Source organism: Capricornis sumatraensis, chromosome 14 (assembly GCF_032405125.1).
Source record: "Capricornis sumatraensis isolate serow.1 chromosome 14, serow.2, whole genome shotgun sequence".
Lineage (NCBI taxonomy): Eukaryota > Metazoa > Chordata > Mammalia > Artiodactyla > Bovidae > Capricornis > Capricornis sumatraensis.
In genome coordinates this window covers 23,131,028-23,154,793 of record NC_091082.1, presented here as the reverse complement: position 1 = coordinate 23,154,793, position 23,766 = coordinate 23,131,028, and the positions used below count along the sequence as shown (strand labels likewise).

General features: G+C 36.0%; 1 protein-coding gene across 2 annotated transcripts in view; it reads right to left on the bottom strand.

The window, feature by feature from the left end:
* Positions 1 to 23,766, bottom strand: part of BRINP3 (BMP/retinoic acid inducible neural specific 3) — a 449,727-nt gene that overhangs the window by 169,115 nt on the left and 256,846 nt on the right. The gene's annotated exons all lie outside the window — the stretch shown is intronic.

Sequence of the window (23,766 nt, the reverse complement as noted above, 5' to 3'; positions counted from 1 at the left end):
ATCAATATTTAAACTCTTCTGTGTGGCCTCCATCTGCCCCTTTTTTCCCAGAAGGCAGGCAATCTTGCCATCCAGTTGGACTTTGTTAATTCTCTGCCTTTGCTCATACAACATCCTTCACCTTATCCCACCTTTCTCCTTTTAGATAAATTGATTTTTTTTTTTTACCCTCAAGATTGACCTTGTATTCAAAAACCTACACAAAGTAATCCCTAATGATTCCTACTTGTATTACTTCACCATTTGTATAAAGTTATGGTTTGCCGAGTCCAGCCTTAGCACTTAATTATGGAATCACATAGAGTGATTCCGCCCCCCCCCCCCCCCCCCCGCCATGGGGGATGAATAGTATCAGATGAGATGTTTAAGTGATTATATCAGACTGGAAATTTATCCTGAGGATATTTTTTTTTAATACAAATATATTTTAAAGCAGAGGAGTATTATAATCATTTTAGGGTTTTACAAAAATACTCTCAACAACCAGAAAGTTTTGCAAAACATTGTTGATCTCATTTCATTTCACAGTCCACAGCCACACAATGGCTTCCCACCTCACTCAGAGTGAAAGCCAGAGCTCTTTGGTATGACTAAAAAGCTGCTCTATTTTCCAGATTCCCAATACCTCTCTAACTCATCTCTCCCTCTCTTCGTCATTTACTCTGTCCCAAGCACAATGGCTTCTTTGCTGTTCCCAAAACACACTAGCTATTCTCTTGTCTCATGATTTTTGACTTGCTGTTCCTGTATCTGAAATGCTCTTCCTCAAAATATTTCTGAGCTCACTCTTTCACTTTCTTCATTTCTACTCAAATGTATGTCTCTCCGGATCACTTGGACTAACCAATGTTAAATGAACATACCTTCCCACATTTCTTTATTCCAACTATTATTTCCTCTGCTCCTTACCTGTTCTATCTTTTCCACAGTAGTTTTCAGCTTATAACATGCTACATAATTTACTCATTTATCATGATTATTGTCAACACCTCTCATTAGAATGCAAGCTCCACCAAGCACAGGGGATATTGCTTATTTGTTTACTGAACTATTTGCAGAACAAATCATGCTCTTGTGTAAACCCACAGGTATTAATACTAAGACAAAAACAAGAGGACAGTGTGAGGGGAAAGCCAAACCTAGGAAGATATTAATGTCATTATTAAGATAATGAAGGCCTGAGTGGGACAGTGGCAATATAATTTATCTGAAGAAGATGGTTTTGAAAAACTAGAACTAATAAGACTATGAAATATTGAGAATGAAGTTTCTAGACTAAGTGATAACATTTAAATATAAGGCAAAGAAACTCCATTGTGAAGAGCATGTAAGGAAGCCTGATTTTGACCATTTTGACTATGACTTGAACAACACAGTAATTAACCTTCAATTAAAATAAATAGATTTATATTTTAAAAAATACTATGGGGAGGGTGGTGGGAGGGATGTTCAAGTGGGAGGGAACATGGGTAAACGTATGTCTGATTCATGTTGATGTTTGGTAGAAACTGACACAGTACTATAAAGCAATTATTCTTTATTTAAAAATAAATATTTTAAAATTAAAAAAAAAAGATGTGACAATGTGGTATATTTCTTGGAAGCTATGTCAAACATGGAATCACTATTTTGGGAGTCAAAAACACATAGGTGATAATCAAAGACAGGGCAGCGATGGACATGTCACCTTAGGTGCATGGAGAGAATGCATAATTGTATTATGAAAATTCTATCACATTTTCTAAACAGCAAGTCCTTTAGAATAACCCAGACTGGCTATGAGCACACACCAACCACTGGGGATGTGGTTTACTCTTTCTCTAACACCACATAAACTTGTGTACTCATCTACTGCTGCTCTCCAATGGTGACATTGAATATTCCTTCTTTCATTCAGGAGAATAATTTCTGATGTTGATGTGTCACATACAGCCATGTACATAAGTATGCATGTGTATAAATAATATTAAATTTAAATGATTCATAACAAAGAATAACAGGAGAATTTTCTGTCTCTAGGATTTCCCAGGCAAGAATACTGGAGTAGGTTACCATTTTCTTGTCCAGGAAATCTTCCCAATCAAGGGATCGAACTCATCTCCTGCATTGGCAGGCTAATTCTTTATCACTGAGCCACCTGGGAAGACCACTTAGAATTTGAGATAATATAAATCTTCATCTTGTTCTATCAGGTAGTTTATTTCCCCCCCAACACACACCAAAACAACATACATACCACATTAATACACGCAAACTCTAATACTGCCATTTTAAGGAAGCTTTCTAAATAAATATTCTCATTGACATATGAGATCTTAGAAATTGGTATGTAATCCTACACAGCTAACTGTTGAAAGAGGATAAACAAGATTATTTTATCTCAATACAGACAATTCCTAATTCAATTACTATGTTCTTGAGAATAAATACAGGGGATTTAAATAAGAGTCTCACAAATTTTAAGAATATTTGAATATCTGTGTGTGTGTGTTCAGTTGCTCGGTAATGTCCAACTCTTTGTGACCCCATGGATGATAGCCTGCCAGGCTTATCTGTCCATGAGATTTCCCAGGTATTACCTCTATTTCTATCAATCATTTTATTCCTCCACCTCTAGAGTATACAATAATAATAATAATATTGCATATTTCTATTTATAATTTTATTTTATACTTTATCATTCATAACTGACTTTACTAATCATTGTTTGATTTATTTATTTTTTTAATATTCAGTTTTTTATTTTTATTTTTACTTTATTTTACTTTACAATACTGTATTGGTTTTGCCATACATTGACATGAATCCACCACAGGTGTACATGCGTTCCCGAATATGAACCCCCCTCCCACCTCCCTCACCATAACATCTCTCTGGGTCATCCCAGTGCATCAGCCCCAAGCATCCTGTAATCCTGCGTCGGACATAGACTGGTGATTCATTTCTTACATGATAGTATACATGTTTCAATGCCATTCTCCCAAATCATCCCACCCTCTCCCTCACCCTCTGAGTCCCAAAGTCCACTCTACACATCTGTGTCTCTTTTGCTGTCTCACATACAGGGTCATCATTGCCATCTTTCTAAATTCCATATATACGTGTTAGTGTACTGTATTGGTGTTTTTCTTTCTGGCTTACTTCACTCTGTATAATCAGCTCCAGTTTCATCCATCTCATTAGAACTGATTCAAATGTATTCTTTTTAATGGCTGAGTAATACTCCATTGTGTTGTGTACCACAGCTTTCTTATCCATTCATCTGCTGAGGGACATCTAGGTTGCTTCCATGTCCTGGCTATTATAAACAGTGCTGCGATGAACATTGGGGTACATGTGTCTCTTTCAATTCTGGTTTCCTCGGTGTGTATGCCCAGCAGTGGGATTGCTGGGTCATAAGGCAGTTCTATTTGCAATTTTTTAAGGAATCTCCACACTGTTCTCCATAGTGGCTGTACTAGTTTGCGTTCCCACCAACAGTGTAGGAGGGTTCCCTTTTCTCCACACCCTCTCCAGCATTTATTGCTTGCTGACTTTAGGATTGCAGCCATTCTGACTGGTGTGAAGTGGTACCTCATTGTGGTTTTGATTTGCATTTCTCTAATAATGAGTGATGTTGAACATCTTTTCATGTGTTTGTTAGCCATCTGTATGTCTTCTTTGGAGAAATGTCTATTTAGTTCTTTGGCCCATTTTTTGATTGGGTCGTTTATTTTTCTGGAATTGAGCTGCATAAGTTGCTTGTATATTTTGAGATTAGTTGTTTGTCAGTTGCTTCATTTGCTATTATTTTCTCCCATTCAGAAGGCTGTCTTTTCACCTTGCTTATATTTTCCTTTGTTGTGCAGAAGCTTTTAATTTTAATTAGATCCCATTTGTTTATTTTTGCTTTTATTTCCAGAATTCTGGGGGGTGGATCATAGAGGATCCTTCTGTGATTTATGTCGGAGAGTGTTTTGCCTACATTCTCCTCTAGGAGTTTTATACTTTCTGGTCTTACATTTGGATCTTTAATCCATTTTGAGTTTATTTTTGTGTATGGTGTTAGAAAGTGATCTAGTTTCATTTGTTTACAAGTGGTCGAACAGTTTTCCCAGCACCACTTGTTAAAAGAGATTGTCTTTACTCCATTGTATATTCTTGCCTCCTTTGTCAAAGATAAGATGTCCATATGTGTGTGGATTTATCTCTGGACTTTCTATTTTGCTCCATTGATCTATATTTCTGTCTTTGTGCCAGTACCATACTGTCTTGATGACTGTGGCTTTGTAGTAGAGCCTGAAGTCAGGCAAGTTGATTCCTCCAGTTCCATTCTTCTTTCTCAAGATTGCTTAGGCTATTCGAGGTTTCTGGTATTTCCATACAAATCTTGAAATTATTTGTTCTAGCTCTGTGAAAAATATCGCTGGTAGCTTGATAGGGATTGCATTGAATATGTAGATTGCTTTGGGTAGTATCCTCATTTTCACTATATTGATTCTTCCGATCCATGAACGTGGTATATTTCTCCATCTATTAGTGTCCTCTTTGATTTCTTTCTTCAGTGTTTTATAGTTTTTGATATATAGGTCTTTAGTTTCTTTAGGTAGATATATTCCTAAGTATTTTATTATTTCCATTGCAATGGTGAATGGAATTGTTTCCTTAATTTTTTTTTTCTACTTTCTCATTATTAGTGTATAGGAATGCAAGGGATTTCTGTGTGTTGGTTTTATATCCTGCAACTTTACTATATTCATTGATGAGCTCTAGTAATTTTCTGGTGGAGTCTTTAGGGTTTTCTATGTAGAGGATCATGTCATCTGCAAACAGTGAGAGTTTTACTTCTTGTTTTCCAATTTGGATTCCTTTTATTTCTTTTTCTGCTCTGATTGCTGTGGCCAAAACTTCCAGAACTATGTTGAACAGCAGCTTTGAAAGTGGGCACCCTTGTCTTGTTCCTGACTTTAGGGGAAATGCTTTCAATTTTTCACCATTGAGGATAATGTTTGCTGTGGGTTTGTCATATATAGCTTTTATTATGTTGAGGTATGTTCCTTCTATTCCTGCTTTCTGGAGAGTTTTTATTATAAATGGATGTTGAATTTTGTCAAAGGCTTTCTCTGAATCTATTGAGATAATCATATGGCTTTTATTTTTCACTTTGTTAATGTGGTGAATTACATTGATTGATTTGCGGATATTGAAGAATCCTTGCATCCCTGGGATAAAGCCCACTTGGTCATGGTGTATGATCTTTTTATTGTGTTGTTGGATTCTGATTGCTAGAGTTTTGTTGAGGATTTTTGCATCTATGTTCATCAGTGATATTGGCCTGTAGTTTTCTTTTTTTGTAGTATCTTTGTCAGGTTTTGGTATTAGGGTGATGTTGGTCTCATAGAATGAGTTTGGAAGTTTACCTTCCTCTGCAATTTTCTGGAAGAGTTTGAGTAGGATAGGTGTTAGCTCTTCTCGAAATTTTTGGTAGAATTCAGCTGTGAAGCCGTCTGGACCTGGGCTTTTGTTTGCTGGAAGATTTCCGATTACAGTTTCAACTTCTGTGCTTGTGAAGGGTCTGTTAAGATTTTCTATTTCTTCCTGGTTCAGTTTTGGAAAGTTGTACTTTTCTAAGAATTTGTCCATTTCTTCCACATTGTCCATTTTATTGGCATATAATTGCTGATAGTAGTCTGTTATGATCCTTTGTATTTCTGTGTTGTCTGTCGTGATCTCTCCATTTTCATTTCTAATTTTATTGATTTGATTTTTCTCTCTTTGTTTCTTGATGAGTCTGGCTAATGGTTTGTCAATTTTAGTTATCCAGCTTTAAGAACCAGCTTTGGCTTTGTTGATTTTTGCTATGGTCTCTTTTGTTTCTTTTGCATTTATTTCTGCCCTAATTTTTAAGATTTCTTTCCTTCTACTAACTCTGGGATTCTCCATTTCTTCCTTTTTGAGTTGTTTTAGGTGTAGAGTTAGGTTATTTATTTGACTTTTTTCTTGTTTCTTGAGGTATGCCTGTATTACTATGAACTTTCCTCTTAGCACTGCTTTTACAGTGTCCCACAGGTTTTGGGTTGTTGTGTTTTCATTTTCATTAGTTTATATGCATATTTTGATTTATTTTTTGATTTCTTCTGTGATTTGTTGGTTATTCAGAAGCATGTTGTTCAGCCTCCATATGTTGGAATTTTTAATAGTTTTTCTCCTGTAATTGAGATCTAATCTTAATGCATTATGGTCAGAAAAGATGCTTGGAATGATTTCATTTTTTTTTAATTTATCAAGGTAAGATTTATGGCCCAGGATGTGATTGGTCCTGGAGAAGGTTCCGTGAGCACTTGAGAAAAAGGTGAAATTCATTGTTTTGCGGTGAAATGTCCTATAGATATCAATTAGGTCTAACTGGTCTATTGTATCATTTAAAGTTTGTGTTTCTTTATTAATTTTCTGTTTAGTTGATCTGTCTATAGGTGTGAGTGGGATATTAAAGTCTCCCACTATTATTGTGTTATTGTTAATTTTCCCTTTCATACTTGTTAGCATTTGTCTTACATATTGCGGTGCTCCTATGTTGGGTGCATATATATTTATAATTGTTATATCTTCTTCTTGGACTGATCCTTTGATCATTATGTAGTGGCCTTCTTTGTCTCTTTTCACAGCCTTTGTTTTAAAGTCTATTTTATCAGATATGAGTATTGCCACTCCTACTTTCTTTTGGTCTCTATTTGCGTGGAATATCTTTTTCCAGCCCTTCACTTTCAGTCTGTATGTGTCCCTTGTTTTGAGGTGGGTCTCTTGTAAGTGGTATATAGAGGGGTCTTGTTTTTGTATCCATTTAGCCACTCTTTGCCTTTTGGTTGGGGCATTCAACCCATTTATGTTTAAGGTAATTATTGATAAGTATGATCCGGTTAACATTTACTTTATTGTTTTGGGTTTGGGTTTATACACCCTTTTTGTGTTTCTGTCTAGAGAATATCCTTTAGTATTTGTTGGAGAGCTGATTTGGTGGTGCTGAATTCTCTCAGCTTTTGCTTGTCTGTAAAGCTTTTGATTTCTCCTTCGTATTTGAATGAGATCCTTGCTGGGTACAGTAATCTGGGCTGTAGGTTATTGTCTTTCATCACTTTAAGTATGTCTTGCCATTCCCTCCTGGTCTGTAGAGTTTCTATTGAAAGATCAGCTGTTATCCTTATGGGATTCCCCTTGTGTGTTATTTGTTGTTTTTCCCTTGCTGCTTTTAACATTTGTTTTCTTTGTGTTTGATCTTTGTTAATTTGATTAATATGTGTCTTGGAGTGCTTCGCCTTGGGTTTATCCTATTTGGAACTCTCTGGGTTTCTTGGACTTGGGTGATTATTTCCTTCCCCATTTTAGGGAAGTTTTCAACTATTATCTCCTCAAGGATTTTTCTCATGGTCTTTCTTTTTGTCTTCCTCTTCTGGGACTCCTATAATTCGAATGTTGGAGCGTTTCATGTTGTCCTGGAGGTCTCTGAGGTTTTCCTCATATCTTTTAATTCATTTTTCTTTTTTCTTCTCTGATTCATTTATTTCTACCATTCTATCTTCTATTTCACTAATCCTATCTTCTGCCTCTGTTATTCTACTATTTGTTGCCTTCAGAGTGTTTCTGATCTCATTTATTGCATTATTCATTATATATTGACGTTTTCTTATTTCGTCTAGGTCCTTGTTAAACATTTCTTGAATCTTCTCAATCCTTGTCTCCAGGCTATTTATCTGTGATTCCATTTTAATTTCAAGATTTTGGATCATTTTCACTATCAATATTTGGAATTCTTTCTCAGGTAGATTCCCTATCTCTTCCTCTTTTGTTTGGTTTGGTGGACATTTCTCCTGTTCCTTTACCTGCTGAGTATTCCTCTGTCTCTTCATCTTTGTTATATTGCTGTGTTTGGGGTGGCCTTTCTATATTCTGGGAATTTGTGGAGTTGTCTTTATTATGGAGCTTCCTCACTGTGGGTGGGGTTGTATCAGTGGCTTGTCAAGGTTTCCTGGTTAGGGAGGCTTGTGTTGGAGTTCTGGTGGGTGGAGCTGGGTTTCTTCTCTCTGGAGTGCAATGGAGTGACCAGTAATGGATTATGAGACGTCAGTGGTTTTGGAGTAACTTTGAGCTGCCTGTATATTGAAGCTCAGAGGTGTGTTCCTGTGTTGCTGGAGAATTTGCGTGGTATGTCTTGCTCTGGAACTTGTTAGCCCTTGGGTGGAGCTTGGTTTCAGTGTAGGTATGGAGGTGTTTGATGAGCTCCTATTGATTAATGTTCCCTGAATTCAGGAGTTCTCTGATGTTCTCAGGCTTTGGACTTAAGTTTCCTGCTTCTGGTTTTCAGTTTTATTTTTACAGTAGCCTCTAGACTTCTCCATCTATACAGCACCGATGATAAAACATCTAGGTTAAAGATGAAAAGTTTCTCCACATTGAGGGACACCCAGAGAGGTTCACTGAGTTACATGGAGGAGAGAAGAGGGAGGGAGTAGTTAGAGGTGACTGGAATGAGATGAGGTGGGAACAAGAGGAGAGAGCAAGCTAGCCAGTAATCACTTCCTTATGTGTGCTCCACAGTCTGGACTGCTCAGAGGTATTCACGGAGTTATACAGGGAAGAGGAGAGGGAGGAAGTAGACAGAGGTGGTCAGGAGGATAAAAGAGAGAAATGAAAAGGAGAGAGATAAATCCAGCCAGTAACCAGTTCCTTAGGTGTTCTCCACCGTCTGGAACACAGAGAGATTCACAGAGTTGGATAGAGAAGGGGGAGGGAAGAGACAAAGGCCACCTGGTGGAGAAAAAGGAGAGTCCAAAGGAGGAGAGAGTGGTCAAGCCAGTAATCTCGCTCTCAGGTAAGATTGGGTAGTGAAATTTGGGTTTTTAAATGTACAAAATTGACAACAAAAACCAAAAAGCAAAGATTAAAAATCTAGAGTAGAGGTTGGATTTTCAAAAATACAATATTAAAGAAAAGAAGAAGGAAAAAAGAAAACAACAACAACAAAAAAAGCCACAAGAATTATTAAAAAACACCAACAACAACCACACAAAGACTATATATGGTGTTTGCTTTAAAAAATAGTCTTTTTTTTTTTTGAAAAGTAAGAGTAGGTTATAGAAATAAAAATTAGAGGAGAAATAGAGGACTTAACAATTTTAAAAAGTTAGGGGGAAAAAAAAAAAGAAGAGAAAGAAAAGAAGAAAAAACAACCCCACAACAGCATCAACAAAAAACAAACAAACAAAAAAGGAATGATTGCAAAAATAGTAAAGATATATCTCGCCCTTTCTCTGCTGTTGTGGGCAGTGTGGGGTCACTTCCAAGGCGGTTCCCTCTGTTTAACTTCTTCTGTTTGCTGGTCTCTTCAGCGTCTGATTTCCATCCTGACACGGGGAGGGGCGGTGGTGGACACTTTTTTTTTTTTTTTTTTTTTTTAGGCTAACTTGTTCAGTCCTGCTGTGGGGAGGGAGGGATGCTGCAAACAAATAACACTGTCGTGTACACACAGTGTCTTAGCCCCGCTGGGCCTGTCCCTGCTCGCAGCGCACAATCCACTCCGGCTCTACATTGCTCAGCCGGGAACTGTCTGAGGTCGGCCCTAGGTTGCGTGCACCTCTCCGGTCTAAGCCGCTCAGGTTCGGCGCTCAGGTAGCCTTCAGAGGTGCAGATTCCGTTGGGACTGCGTTTTGTGCCCTTCCCAGGTCCCAGTATCTCAGGTGTTTGGCGAGCGCGGTTGCTGCGACTTGATGCCTTTCCTGTCTCTGCTGCTCAGTTTTCTGGGTATACCGCTGGCACCCTTTGTGAGGCAGATGGTGATTGTCCAGCACCCCCAGAAGTCTTAGCAAAGAAGCCTGCTTGCAGTTTGATAGGTAAAGTCTCTCCGGGGCTGTGATTGCCCCTTTCCAGCCCTTACGCCTCTGGCTGCCTGTCCCCAGCGGGGAATGGTCTGCAACCGGCTATTTCCGTTCTGTCCTTTGTTCTGTGTGTGGTCCTCATGGTGTCTTATGTTCGAGCTTTTCGCATGGTAGCTATCCCACAGTCTGGTTTGCTAGCCCAAGTTAGTTCGTTCTGGTTACGTGTGGGGCGTTCCTGCCCAATTGTTACAAATCACTGCAGCCTGCACCTCCCGCACCTCCCTGCCCTGCTCCGACTTGTTAGTGGCGGATGCAGGCATCTGTGCTGCTTTTCCATTGGGGGAGTTACTGTTGGGCTTGTAATCTGTTGGGTTTAATTATTTATTTATTTTTCCTTCCTGTAATGTTGCCCTCTGTGTTTCCAAGGCTCACCACAGACTCGGCAGGGAGAGTGTTTCCTGGTGTTTGGAAACCTCTCTTCTTAAAATTCCCTTCCTGGGACAGAGCTCCCTCCCCACCTCCTTTGTCTCTCTTTTCGTCTTTTATATTTTTCCTACCTGTTTTTGAAGACAATGATCTGCTTTTCTGGGTGCCTGATGTCCCCTGCCAGCATTCAGAAGTTGTTTTGTGGAGTTTGCTCAGAATTGAAATGTTCTTTCGAGGAATTTGTGAGGGAGAAAGTGGTCTCCCCATCCTATTCCTCTGCCATCTTCTAATATTCCCCTCATTATTTGACTTAATATAAACTTCAAAAACTCTACCATTTTCAATGTTGCAAATCTATTTTTCCAATTGTACTATTTTTAAAGAACCTACATGTCAATCTAACAAATATGTCTATAATATTTTATATTTTCAATGCTAATGAAAGGAATAGAAATGAAAAGAGAGTAATAAAAGCTAACTTAATGTATAAACATTTGTATAAAGATGCTAACTCTCCAAAAATGAATTCTGTAGTTGTGCCACAACTGATTTCAACTCTGTTTATCAGCGGGCAGATGAGCATCTGACTTAGAGGTTTTCATATGTAAAGTAACAAAGGAAGCTAAATTCAATAGCTAAACATAAAAATGATGAAGACTAACAATAACCCAGTACTGATAGCCTTCAGTGTTTTTAGAAATGACATGCAGAGTGAAAAAACATGTTTTTCTTTTAATCAATTATCTTTTGGTGAGAGGATGCTTGAAACAAAGGAAAATCGATTTTAGGACACAAAAATGATATCCTTTCTGAAGTGTTACATTGATTTGTGGTTTTATCTGAATATCGTGAGGAAAATTAAGGGGCTGGGTAGCTGAAGAGGGGTATTTTGTGTACAAGAACAGAAACTATGACTTGGCCAGCTGTAAAATAAAAACTTTTAAAAATGTACTGATATTTAGCAAAAATGTGTCTTCACACTGTAACAAATGTGCTCTTCTCTAATTGACAACTGGTGTAAACTGTTTTTAAATATGTTGTTAAAATTCAGAGAGGATATTAAAAGTATTAAGTGAAAAATATGACCATGTTTTCATTTCCATTTTTCCTATATTGTTTCTATTTTGTTTCATTAAACCATCTATCATTTTTACAATCAGAGAAGTTCACAGAGAATAAAAGGAAATAAATAGCTTTCTTATTAAAAGGGATGACTTGGAATTATATAAATAATAATACAAATTCAAATTTATTTAGGTTAAAATAAAATGGCATCAATAATTCATTTGGAAATAAGCATGTTTTGTTATTTTTGATCATTTTCTGGGTCTTACATATCCTAAAGGTAATATAAGCACCATGCCACAAAAATGAATTGGATTTATAAAATTAATTCAATAAGAATCAGATTTGCTTGAATCTCAAGCAAAAAAACAAGAATAGAAAAAAGTTAAAACAATGAAAAAAAAGTGGAACAAAAAAGAGTAATCAAACAAAAAACACACCATATTCTTAAAGGAAAATAGTATTATTACCAAGTCTGTTGCTTTATTAATAATATTATCACATTATATCTTTAAAATATTTCTGATCATCATTAGAACTCCACCACTTACTAGATCTAAGTTTCAAGTTTCTGTCCAGTGAAATAGCTAAAATTTTCTTACAGTCTGAAGAGTTTGTGAAGAAACATGAGATAACCAATGCTATGTGCTTATCATGGGCCTGGAGGACAGTAATGATTGCACAGCAAGTGTAAAGTATGTGTAAGTGTTTACTTTTGAAAGGCAGAGGCACAATAATAACCCTGTGGTAAACTTTTTGGAATCATTCACAGCCTACTTCTAAGACTATAAAATTGTAATTTTTTTTTCTGACATCAGGGCTGCATATTAACATTTTTCTTTGAAAAGAGAATAAGAGTGCCTATATTTTAAGTAATCTTAAATCAAGTTTTAGTCATGTCTGACTCTTTGCAACCCCATGATATGTTGCCCACAAAGCTCCTCTGGCTATGGAATTCTCCAGGCGAGAATCCTGGACTGGGTAGCCATTCCCTTCTTCAGGAGATTGACCGCACCCTTAAATGAGGCTATGCACAAATTTTACAAATCACATCAATGTGAAAATCAAGCACAATATATTAAGAATAATCCATAAAACTAAACCTAATACAATGGTATAGAAAAAAATAGGCAGTTTGATTGCATAGAAAAGGATAGAACAACAGCAACTACACTGAAAACAGAAAAAGTTGCCTTAACTCGAGTATAGAAGACAACTAATCAGAAAAGTATGCTTGTATGAGAAAAACTTTATCCACATTTAATGGAAAAAAGTGATAAAAAATGCATATGCACTTTGTAAAATTATATCTACATATATACCACAAATAGCTCTGTGAAACTGCTATTACTCCAGGCTTTCTTCAAATGGAAAAAAAAAAAAAATTAGTTCATCATTTTGACTGAACTAATTATTTATCAGAAACTCAATAAAATGTATAATTGCGTGAATAGTATATCTCTTACTGCAAATCTGTAAATGCACATTTTTTAAAGTTTTAATGTTCATGGAAATTTTATCTAAACTTAAAAGGGGGAAGTATTTTTACCTCTTATACCCCCCCCAAAAAAGACAAGAATGTGTCTGTTTTCTATTACAATGACTTGTCTTTTCTAGACTATTTATTGATCATATGATAAGAACATGGAATAGCAGGATTCTTGTTTGTGCCAACCTGTCATTTTTAATGGCAAAATTAATACATGTTTATGTTGGAAATTCAAGCAGTGAAAGAAATTGAAAACTGAGAGAAACAATTGCTTTCCCTGATTACATATTTGCTTTCAACTTTTTACCAGACTTGAAAATGGTTGTGATTAGGAGTAATTCCTATTCAGGGCCAATGTTTATTCATAGCATCAAATTTTCATGTGTTTTATTGTTTACAGCCATTTTTTCTTTAAAAATACTATATTCAATTGGTTCCAAAGTTAGAGTATATTGAAAGTTTTTGAAAAATTTCATATCTCCATTCATTATGTATATGGAACAATATATAAGTATAATATAACTCATTTACAAAGAGTTATGCTCAAAAAGAAAACCTAATATCTTCCTTCTGCATTCAATTGTCTCCTCTACAATCTTACATCTTAGACATATAATACAAAAGAAGTGATAACATTTAAGAGAGGATCTTGCTAACCTATATTATAGCAAAAGAAACCATCTACACAGGGGTTGGTGTGGGAGGACTAATGAAATTGATTATTGGTATCTATATCCAGATGAACTACATTACCAGATACTGCCTACAGTTTTTAAGGTGGGCCACATTTTTTCACATTTCCCTCAGAAACACTCTACTGTATAATGCATGTCAAATGCCCCTTCTTCCAGAAATAATCCTTCTAATCTTTAATCACCTCACATACTTTACAATGGTACTGATGAGCCTATTTGGATGGCAAGAATAAAGATACAGACATGGAGAACAAACTTGTGGTCACCGCAGGGGAAAGAGGGTGGGGCTAATTGAGAGAGTTGCACTGAAACACACACATTACCGTATGTAAAATAGCTAGCTAGTGGGAAGTTGCTGTGTAGCCCAGGAAGCACAACACAGTGTTCTGTGACAACCTAGAGGGATGGGAGGGGGGTTCAAGAGGGAGGGGGCCTATGTATACTTATGGCTGATTCATGTTGTACAGCAGAAACCAATACAACATTGCAAAGCAATTTTTCTCTAATGAAAAATAAACTTCAAAAATAAAAATTAAAAAAAAAGAAGAAAAATTTTGTTGAGAATAAGACTAAAGTAGAGGACATCAACCATATTTGTCTCATATTGCATTTTTATGTCATCTCATTTAATATAAAAACTAATATTTTTTCAAATATATATGTATTTTTATATAGATTTTTATATCAAAAGTTACTCATTTTACTATCTCTTTATCAAAAATATCAGCTAACATAATTGTATTCCAACAAATGACTCTATGCAGAATATATGAAGAAATCCATATGATCTCTGGTTTCTAGTTCTCCATAAAAGGAGCTTGGAAGTTGCCATTCCTTCCTCATAACAAGTAAAAAGATGGAAAAATCCACAAGTCTTCTTACATCCATAAGAAGGAAACAAACTACTGCTCCAAGATTGGAAAGACAGACAGGGAATACAGGGAGTCACAGTACAAAGCAGAAATTCATGTTGAAACAATCATAGGAATCAGTGCTAAGGTAAGAACACCTGAACTTCACTGACAAATTGTTGACAGCAAATGTGTGGAAGGGCTTCCCTGGTGGTGGATCAGACAGTAAAGAATCTGTTTGCAGTGTGGAGGCCTGGGTTTGTTCCCTGGGTTGGGAAGATATCCTGAAGAAGAGAATGGCTACTAACTCTAGTAGTCTTGCCTGGAGAATCCCATGGACACAGGAACCTGATGTGCTACAATCCATGGGACCACAAAGAATCAGGCACAACTTAGTGACTAACACACACACCCACACAAACACACACGTGTGTGTGGAAAGTTTGGAAATTAAAAATAACAGAGAGATCCAGTCATAAGAGGACTTTCCACTATTTTTGAGATTTACCTCAAGAAACTCAACCAGCTTCCTACAGTAAATATTTAAGAATAATATCCTCTTGCTTTCCATAGTGGGATGGAAAAGAAACCATTTTGAAATACTCTAGAACACTCAGATCTCCTCTGTCCTCAGAGAAAGCTAGATAATCAGAGATTAACTTTCTATAGGATTATCTCAGTCTGAGTGACCTAGGGGAAGGGAAATACCTGATTCTTGTCCTTTCTAGCCATCTTGTTCCATTCTAGGTGTGAGGGAGGAAAAATCTGAGACACTTTTATGAATTTTGCAGTCCAAAGTCATAAATTCTATAAAAAAAATGATCAAACAATAGGATAATAGAATGTTTCCTTTTCTCCACACGTCATCATCACATTACTCAAGACCTGTTTCTAGCCGTTCCTTTTACCCATCAATCACATTCAGCTACCAAGAAAATGTTACAAGGAATATCAAAAGGCACAAAACACAATCTGATGAGACAGAGCAAGCACCAGAACAAGACATGACAAGGATGCTGGAGTTATCAGATCAAAAATTTTAAATTACTATAATTAATACACTAAGAGCTCTAATGGATAAATTAGTATATAAAAACAGATACACAAGTTAAGTAGAGAGAAGAAAATCCAAGAAAGAATGGAAAAAAAAATGCTATAGGAAAAAAAAAAAAAAAACAACAAACACCATAATGGAAAAAAAGAATGCCTCTGATGGATTCATTAGTCAACAGATGTAAGGAAAGAATCTCTGAGCTTAAAGGATTTATCAATAGCAACTTCAAAAATCAAAAGTAAAGACAACAGAGACTAAGTTGTTTTTTTTTTTAAAGGAATAGAATATCCAATGATTGAGGAACAAACACAAAATGTGACATAAACATAATGAGAATTCCAGAAAGAAAAGAGAACAAGGAACAGGAAAAAAAAAGAAACAAGATGACCAAGAATTTCCCTCAAATTAATTTATAAGATCAAACCAAACATCCAGGAAACTCAGAAAACACCAAATAGAAAAAAAAAAAAAAAGTCTAAAAAGCAAACTAAGCATATCATTTATAAATTACAAGAAATCAAAATTAAAGAATAAATCCTGAAAGAACCCAGAGGAATAAAATATGTTACCTACAGAGGAACTAACATAAGAATTACATCTGGCTTCTCAGAAACAAAATGAGATACTGAAATATTTATATTGTTGAGCAAAAAACCTATTAACCTAGAATTTTATGTCCTACAAAGTTATCCTTTGAAAATGGAGAAGAAATATACATTCACAGACAAAAATTGAGAAAATTTGTTGTCAGTAGACTGGTGTTGCAAGAAATATTACAAGAAGCTCCTTATAAAGGAAAATGTTTAAAATATTATAGCTCGGAAACTCAGATCTATATAAGGAAGAATATCAAAGAAGGAATAAATGAAGACAAAATGAAAACTTTTATTTTTCTTATTCTTACTTTACTGAACTGATAACAGTTTGTTCAAAATAATAATACCAAAATATACATATTATGTGTGTGTGTGTGTGTGTGTATATATATATAAAGTGTGTATGCTTATAGATAGATAGACAAAGTTAGGTTCAGTTCAGTTCACTTGCTCCGTCGTGTCCACTCTTTGTGACCCCATGAATTGCAGCATGCCAGGCCTCCCTGTCCATCACCTACTCCCAGAGTTTACTCAAACTCATGTCCATCCAGTTGGTGATGCCATCCAGCCACCTCATCCTCTGTTGTCCCTTTCTCCTCCTGCCTCCAATCCCTCCCAGCATCAGAGTCTTTCCCAACGAGTCAACTCTTCGCATGAGGTGGCCAAAGTATTGGAGTTTCAGCTTTAGCATCAGTCCTTCCAAAAAACACCCAGGACTGATCTCCTTTAGAATGGACTGGTTGAATCTCCTTGCAGTCCAAGGGACTCGCAAGAGTCTTCTCCAACACCACAGTTCAAAAGCATCAATTCTTCGGTGCTCAGCTTTCTTCACAGTCCAACTCTCATATCCATACATGACCACTGGAAAAACCATAGCCTTGACTAGACAGACCTTTGTTGGCAAAGTAATGTCTCTGCTTTTGAATATGCTATCTAGGTTCATGATAACTTTCCTTCCAAGGAGTAAGCATCTTTTAACTTCATGGCTGCAGTCACCATCTGCAGTGATTTTGAAGCCCCAAAAAATAAAGTCTGACACCATTTCCACTGTTTCCCCATCTATTTCCCATGAAGTGATGGGACCAGATGCCATGATCTTTGTTTTCTGAATTTTGAGCTTTAGGCCAACTTTTTCACTCTCCTCTTTCACTTTCATCAAGAGGCTCTTTAGTTCCTCTTCACTTTCTGCCATAAGGGTGGTGTCATCTGAATATCTGAGGTTATTGATATTTCTCCCGGCAATCTTGATTCCAGCTTGTGCTTCTTCCAGCCCAGCATTTCTCATGATGTACTCTGCATATAAGTTCAATAAGCAAGGTGACAATATACAGCCTTGATATACTCCTTTTCCTATTTGGAACCAGTCTGTTGTTCCATGTCCAGTTCTAACTGCTGCTTCCTGACCTGCATATAGATTTCTCAAAAGGCAGGTCAGGTGGTCTGGGATTCCTATCTCTTGAAGAATCTTCCACAGTTTATTGTGATCCACACAGTCAAAGGCTTTGGCATAGTCAATAAAGCAGAAATAGATGTTTCTCTGGGACTCTCTTGCTTTTTCCATGATCCAGCGATGTTGGCAACTTGATCTCTAGTTCCTCTGCCTTTTCTAAAACCAGCTTGAACATCTGGAAGTTCACGGTTCATGTATTGCTGAAGCCTGGCTTGGAGAATTTTGATTTACTGGCGTGTGAGATGAGTGCTCAATTGGTAAAGTTAGGTTAATATGTACCATATTCATTATCGTTTCCTGTTTGTTGACTTTATTATTTGTTTCTATTTTTGTCTTTCATTCTTTGTCTGCCTTTTTTTTTTGGTTTTAACAAAGCATTTTACATTATTCCCTTTTCTCTCCTTTCTTAGCATATGGGTTATAATTCCTTCTATTTTTCTTTCTTTTTTTTTTTACATTTTCTTGTCATCATCCTGGAGCATGCAATTAGAAATTGTAACTAATTCATGTCTACTTTCAGATAACACTATACCACTTCTTGGATAATGTGAGTAACTTATAATAATAAAATAAGCTTAATTTGTCCTCTCATCTCTTGTATTAGTCTATCATTCTCCACATTTATTTCACTTTAATGAAATAACTATATTAATAATCAGTTTTGAACATCAACACACCAATTAAAAGACAGAGATTGTCAGAATGGAGCAGAAAACAAGCCTCAACTACATACTGTCCACAAGGAGGCCACTTCAAATTAAAAGTATATTAAAAAATAAATAAAGAAAGAAAATATAATAAAAAAGTAACAGGATAATTATATAACTATCTTAATTTCAGACAAAGCAAACTTTGAAACTAGCAGAGCTACAAGAAATAAGGAGGGGCATCACACTATGATAAAACTGTCATCTCTCCAAGATGATATAATACTTAATATCTATGTGTTTAACAACAGTGCATTGAGCTAGGTGAGGCAAAACTTTACAGAATTGTAAAAAGAAATGGATGAATACAATAGCTTAGTTTCAGATTTCAACACCTTTCTTTTACAGATGAACAGGTCCAACAGGCAGAAATCTACAAATCAATAGCAAGATGGCAATGAAAGTGAAAGTGTTAGTCACTCCATTGTGTCCAAATCTTTGCGATTCCATGGACTGTAGCTCTCCAGGCAATTCTGTCCATGGAATTCTCTGGGTCACAATACTGGAGTGATTGCCATTCCCTTCTCCAGGGAATCTTTCCAAACCAGGGATCATATCTGAATCTCCCACATTGCAGGTGGATCCTTTACCATCTGAGCCACGAGGGAAGCCTAAGAAGGCAATAGCAATACTTAAAAAAAAAAAAAAAAAAAAAATTGACAAAATAGATGATGCTAAAATCTGATGATCATGAAACTTCAGTTTCCTTATCAGGGGATTTAAAAGAACAGTGAGCATTATCCGTTCTCAAATGGCTACAAAGAGTATAAAGATAGAAGATGCCAAGTATTGATAATAATGCAAAACAAGTAGAATTCTCATACACTCTACCCAGGAGTATAAATTGGTACAGCCACTTCCACTTTAGAAAATTCTTTGTAACCATCTATGTAAATAGATGTTGGCACATCTTAAGAGTCAGCTGCTGCTGCTGCTGCTGCTGCTAAGTCACATTAGTCATGTGCGACTCTGTGTGACCACATAAACCGGCAGCCCACCAGCCTCCTCCATCCCTGGGATTCTCCAGGTAAGAATACTGGAGTGGGTTGCCATTTCCTTCTCCAATACATGAAAATGAAAATGAAATTGAAGTTGCTCAGTCGTGTCCTACTCTTCACGACCCCATGGACTATAGCCCACCAGGCTTTTCCATCCATGGGATTCTCCAGGCAAGAGTACTGGAGTGGGTTGCCATTGCCTTCTCCCTTAAGAGCCAGACATACAGCCAAATATATAAATATATATATATGAAAATGTCTGTAACCAAAAGAAACATGCAAATATGTTCACAGAAACACCATTCTTAATAATCTATAACAGAAAAAAATCAATAGTTAATAATTTGATGTATAAGTAAATTGAGGATTCAAATACTGTACCACTATAAGAATAAAGTCAATGACACAGAATAACTAGAATGAATCTCACAAATATAATATCAGGTAAAATAAGTCACATATATTATACTTCCACTAATAAGAAGCTCAATATCAGACAAAAATAATCTATGATGTAACAAGTCAGAATGTTGGTTAGACTTTGTGACTAGAAGTCACAGAAGAAGGCGTAAGTGGGACTTCTTGGATTCTGGTAATTAATGTTTTATTCTTTTATATAGATGTTGGTGGTTGAAAGACATTCCAGGCTCAACACAATCTGAACACAACTGTGTACCTTCTGTATATATGCTTTATATCTGTAACACATTTACCAATAAATGTTGGCTACTATTATTGTCCTGAATTACATCAGGGCAGGGACCATGTCATCTATGTCTACATCTCTGACTGCTCAGTCACTTCAGCCGTGTCTGACTCTTTGCAACCCTATGGACTGTAACCTGCCTGGGTCCTCTGTCTGTGGAATTCTCCAGGTAAGAATACCAGAGTGAGTGATATCTGTCTATTTATCTGTCATCTATCCATTTGTCATCTCTCTAATACTACAATGCTAGCTAGTATCTTTGCAAATTTTCCTTTCAAAAGTACCTTTCAAATTTGTTATTATTATAATGTGATTTTGTAAAAAGAAAGTACTAAAATCTGACACTGAATGATTATTAAAAATAAGAGTTATTTTAGATGATTAATATAATAGCTTAATTTAATCAAAACACATCCCTTTTAATTATCTTAAAATATCATATTTATTTTATTTCTTTCAAGGCTACAATTATAACTATTCTATAATTACAGATTCATACATGATAAATCAGCCATCCACTAGGAACTAACTTGAAGATCAATAATTCCTATTTTTATTTTATAGGTATTCATAATTCCAAAAAATACTAAAAAGAAATTAGACTTTTCCTAATAATCTCTTGTATAGTAAAAGTGAAAATTGCTCAATAGTGTTGGACTCTGAGACCCCATGGACTATACAGTCCATGGACTTCTTCAGGGCAGAAACTGGAGTGGAGTGGATAGCCGTTCCCTTCTCCAGGAGATCTTTCCAATCTAGGGATTGAACCCAGGTCTCCCACAATGCAGGTGGATTCTTTACCATCTAAGCCACCAGGGAAGCAAAAGAAAAATATAATCATATAAGCAAGCTATTTAAATTTCAATTTTTCCTAATGTTAATTAATTTTTATGTTTACTTTGATTAAAAAGTTCAGAAAATTTTCACAAATATCATATGTTTGACATTAAAAAGACAAGTATTTACTGAATTTCCATAACTAATACTCAAAAGAGAATCTTTAATGATGACACTGGTATCAAAAAAAGGCCCCATGGGTCTACTTGGAAAGACTTTTAAAAGCAATGAATTTTTAAACAAAATTAAAACCACTATTTCCCAAGAGTAGAACATTATTGGGAGAGTAAATATACTAAGAATTAGGAGATTAAAACCCTCAAGATATTTTAATATCTTACTCTTTTTCTTACCACAAAATATTCTTTGTTTCAATATGGGAATTATATAATTACAATCATCTACTTATGTTGTCTTTTTTACTTATTTTACCATAAAATCCTTACTCATAATTAAACACTGCCTGGCACATGGTAGAAATAATAATTGTGACCAAATCTGTGGATATTTTACTTATTATTTAGAAATCTTTATTTAAAAATCCTCTAACATTTTTGAAAACCTCTTGAAGAAAATGGTGTAGAGCCAGCATATATGAATTTCAGAGCTATCAGGAGTCCTAGAAATCATGTAGACTCACCATGTTATTACACAAATGAGGTATCTAGAACCTAGGGAAGTTTTACTAACTCCCTATGATACAAGAAATGGAACTGGACTGGTTTCGACCCTTTTGACTTTAGAATCTTGCAACCATTTCAAATATCATGTTGGCTTTCCAGTACTCTAGACTTGTTTCTGAAACTTTGCTTGCCTTAATCTATCTGATTCATTCTCTCTGACTTTCTTTCTCTCACTCTAGCAATAAAGTTATAACAAAGCACAATTTAATTGATCTGGACTGAAGTACAAGTCAATTAGAATAATGTAATATCTTGGGTCATTCTCATGAACAATAAATATTGCTATGAATGTACTGGTTAATATAATTTTGATGGAAAGCCAAGTGAGTTAGCCATTATTATAAGTATTAATTCATTAATGCCTTGAAATATAACCCTCCATATATTCTTAAATTATGCTACCCCAAGCTTTTAAAAAGTAAAATACAAGTGTTGATTGCTTTCTGTGTTAGTGTGTTAAGTTTCTTCAGTCATGTCAGACTCTTTGGCACCCTATATTCTGTATCCTTCCAGGCTCCTCTGTCCTTTGGATTCTCCAGGCAAGAATACTGGAGTGGGTCGCCATGCCCTCCTCCATCACTTTGCCCACAAAGTCTGTATAGTCAAAGCTAAAGTTTTTCCAGTAGTCATGTATGGATGTGAGAGGCAGAGCATAAAGAAATCTGCATGCCAAAGAATTGATGCTTTTGAACTGTGATGCTGGAGAAGACAACTGAGTCTCTTGCACAGCAAGGAGATCAAACCAGTCAATCCTAAAGAAAATCAATCCTGAATATTCAATGGAAGGACTAATACTGGAGCAGAAACTCTAACACTTTGGCCACATGATGCAAAGAGCTGACTCATCAGAAAAGATCCTGATGCTAGAAAAGATTGAAGGCAGAAGAAGTGGGGAACAAAGGATGAGATGGTTGGATGGCATCACCAACTCAATGGACATGAGTTTGAGAAAATTCCAAGAGATGGTGAAGGACAGGGAAGCGTGGCGTGCTGCAGTCCATGGGGTCACAAAGAGTTGGACACGACTTAGCAACTGAACAACAAAGAATGAGAAACAATGGAGAAAAAGTATGTGAAATAAAGTATTAAGTATTAAGAATCCACCTGATAATGAAGGAGGCCCAAGAGACGTGGGTTCAATCCCAGGGTTGGGAGATACTCAGAGTAGAGAATGACAACCCACTCCAGTATTCTTGCCTGGAAAGCTCCATGAACAGAGGAGCCTGGTGGGCTATAGTTCATGGGGTTGCAAAAACTCAGACACAACTGAGCACAAATACAAGCACAAATATTTAATACAAAAGACATGGCACACATTTCATTTAGAAATAAAATAGAGTATATATTCTTGGAGAGTAACTGCTTCAGTGCAGTTCCCATTTGTACTTGCTATTATGAGTCTAGGCATGGCTACAATGATTGACCTATTTTTCATAACCTACAAATTATCCTCTTTCAAAATAATACACATGTATATGACCCACAAACACCTACATGGAAATCTGTTGAGAAAGACTATGCTTTTCCCTTGAGCACACATTAATATACAGAATTGCACAGGAAGCTAGAAAAGAGTTTTCTCAGGTTCCTAAAGTTTCTATTTAGTGTGATATGGAATATGGTGAACTGGACATAATTTATTTGGAACAAGTCCAAGCAACATCAGGACACCCTTATGCTTAAACCATGGTTACCATGGAATTTAAATGTCTGGCACTTGATTGGTCTTGGGCAGGCCAAATCTATAAGCTCATTCCTACAGATGCTATTTTGATATTTTTTAAAATAACACAAAGCTTAAAATCACAGCAATTTCAAGAAAACTCTATAGCAAAAAAAAAAAAGCTTTCATTAGATTTCTAACTACATGTATATATATTTACAAAACTGACATTTTTAAAAATATTACATTTTGATAGCTATAACTGACTACCTTACATAAATGATAAACTTGTACCACATTGTATGAAGTTTAAAGGGATATTTTTATTGTACTACAGTTAGCTAAGAGTTTTCTGATGTAGTCAATATTAATGTGAAAGCATAAAACCTCACTGCCACAGGGCAGTTACAAACAACGGACACAGACTGCAACCCAGCTCAGAACTCTGGCCTGTCATCTGCGTTCTGGCAAGAGTTATTAGGCCACCACTGCACATGTTGCTGTTATTGTAAGCTTGAATGCCGAGTTCACCAGACCTGAGAAATTACACTTTAGGGCACTCAGGAGCCAGAGGTTCTTTTCTGTTGCTTCACATAAAAAATAGATGTAATCTAAAAGAGCATTTTTTTTAAAGAAATGAAACAGAAGAGATAAAATATTAAGAATGATTTTATTTTCTTTATTGTTTATTCTATGAC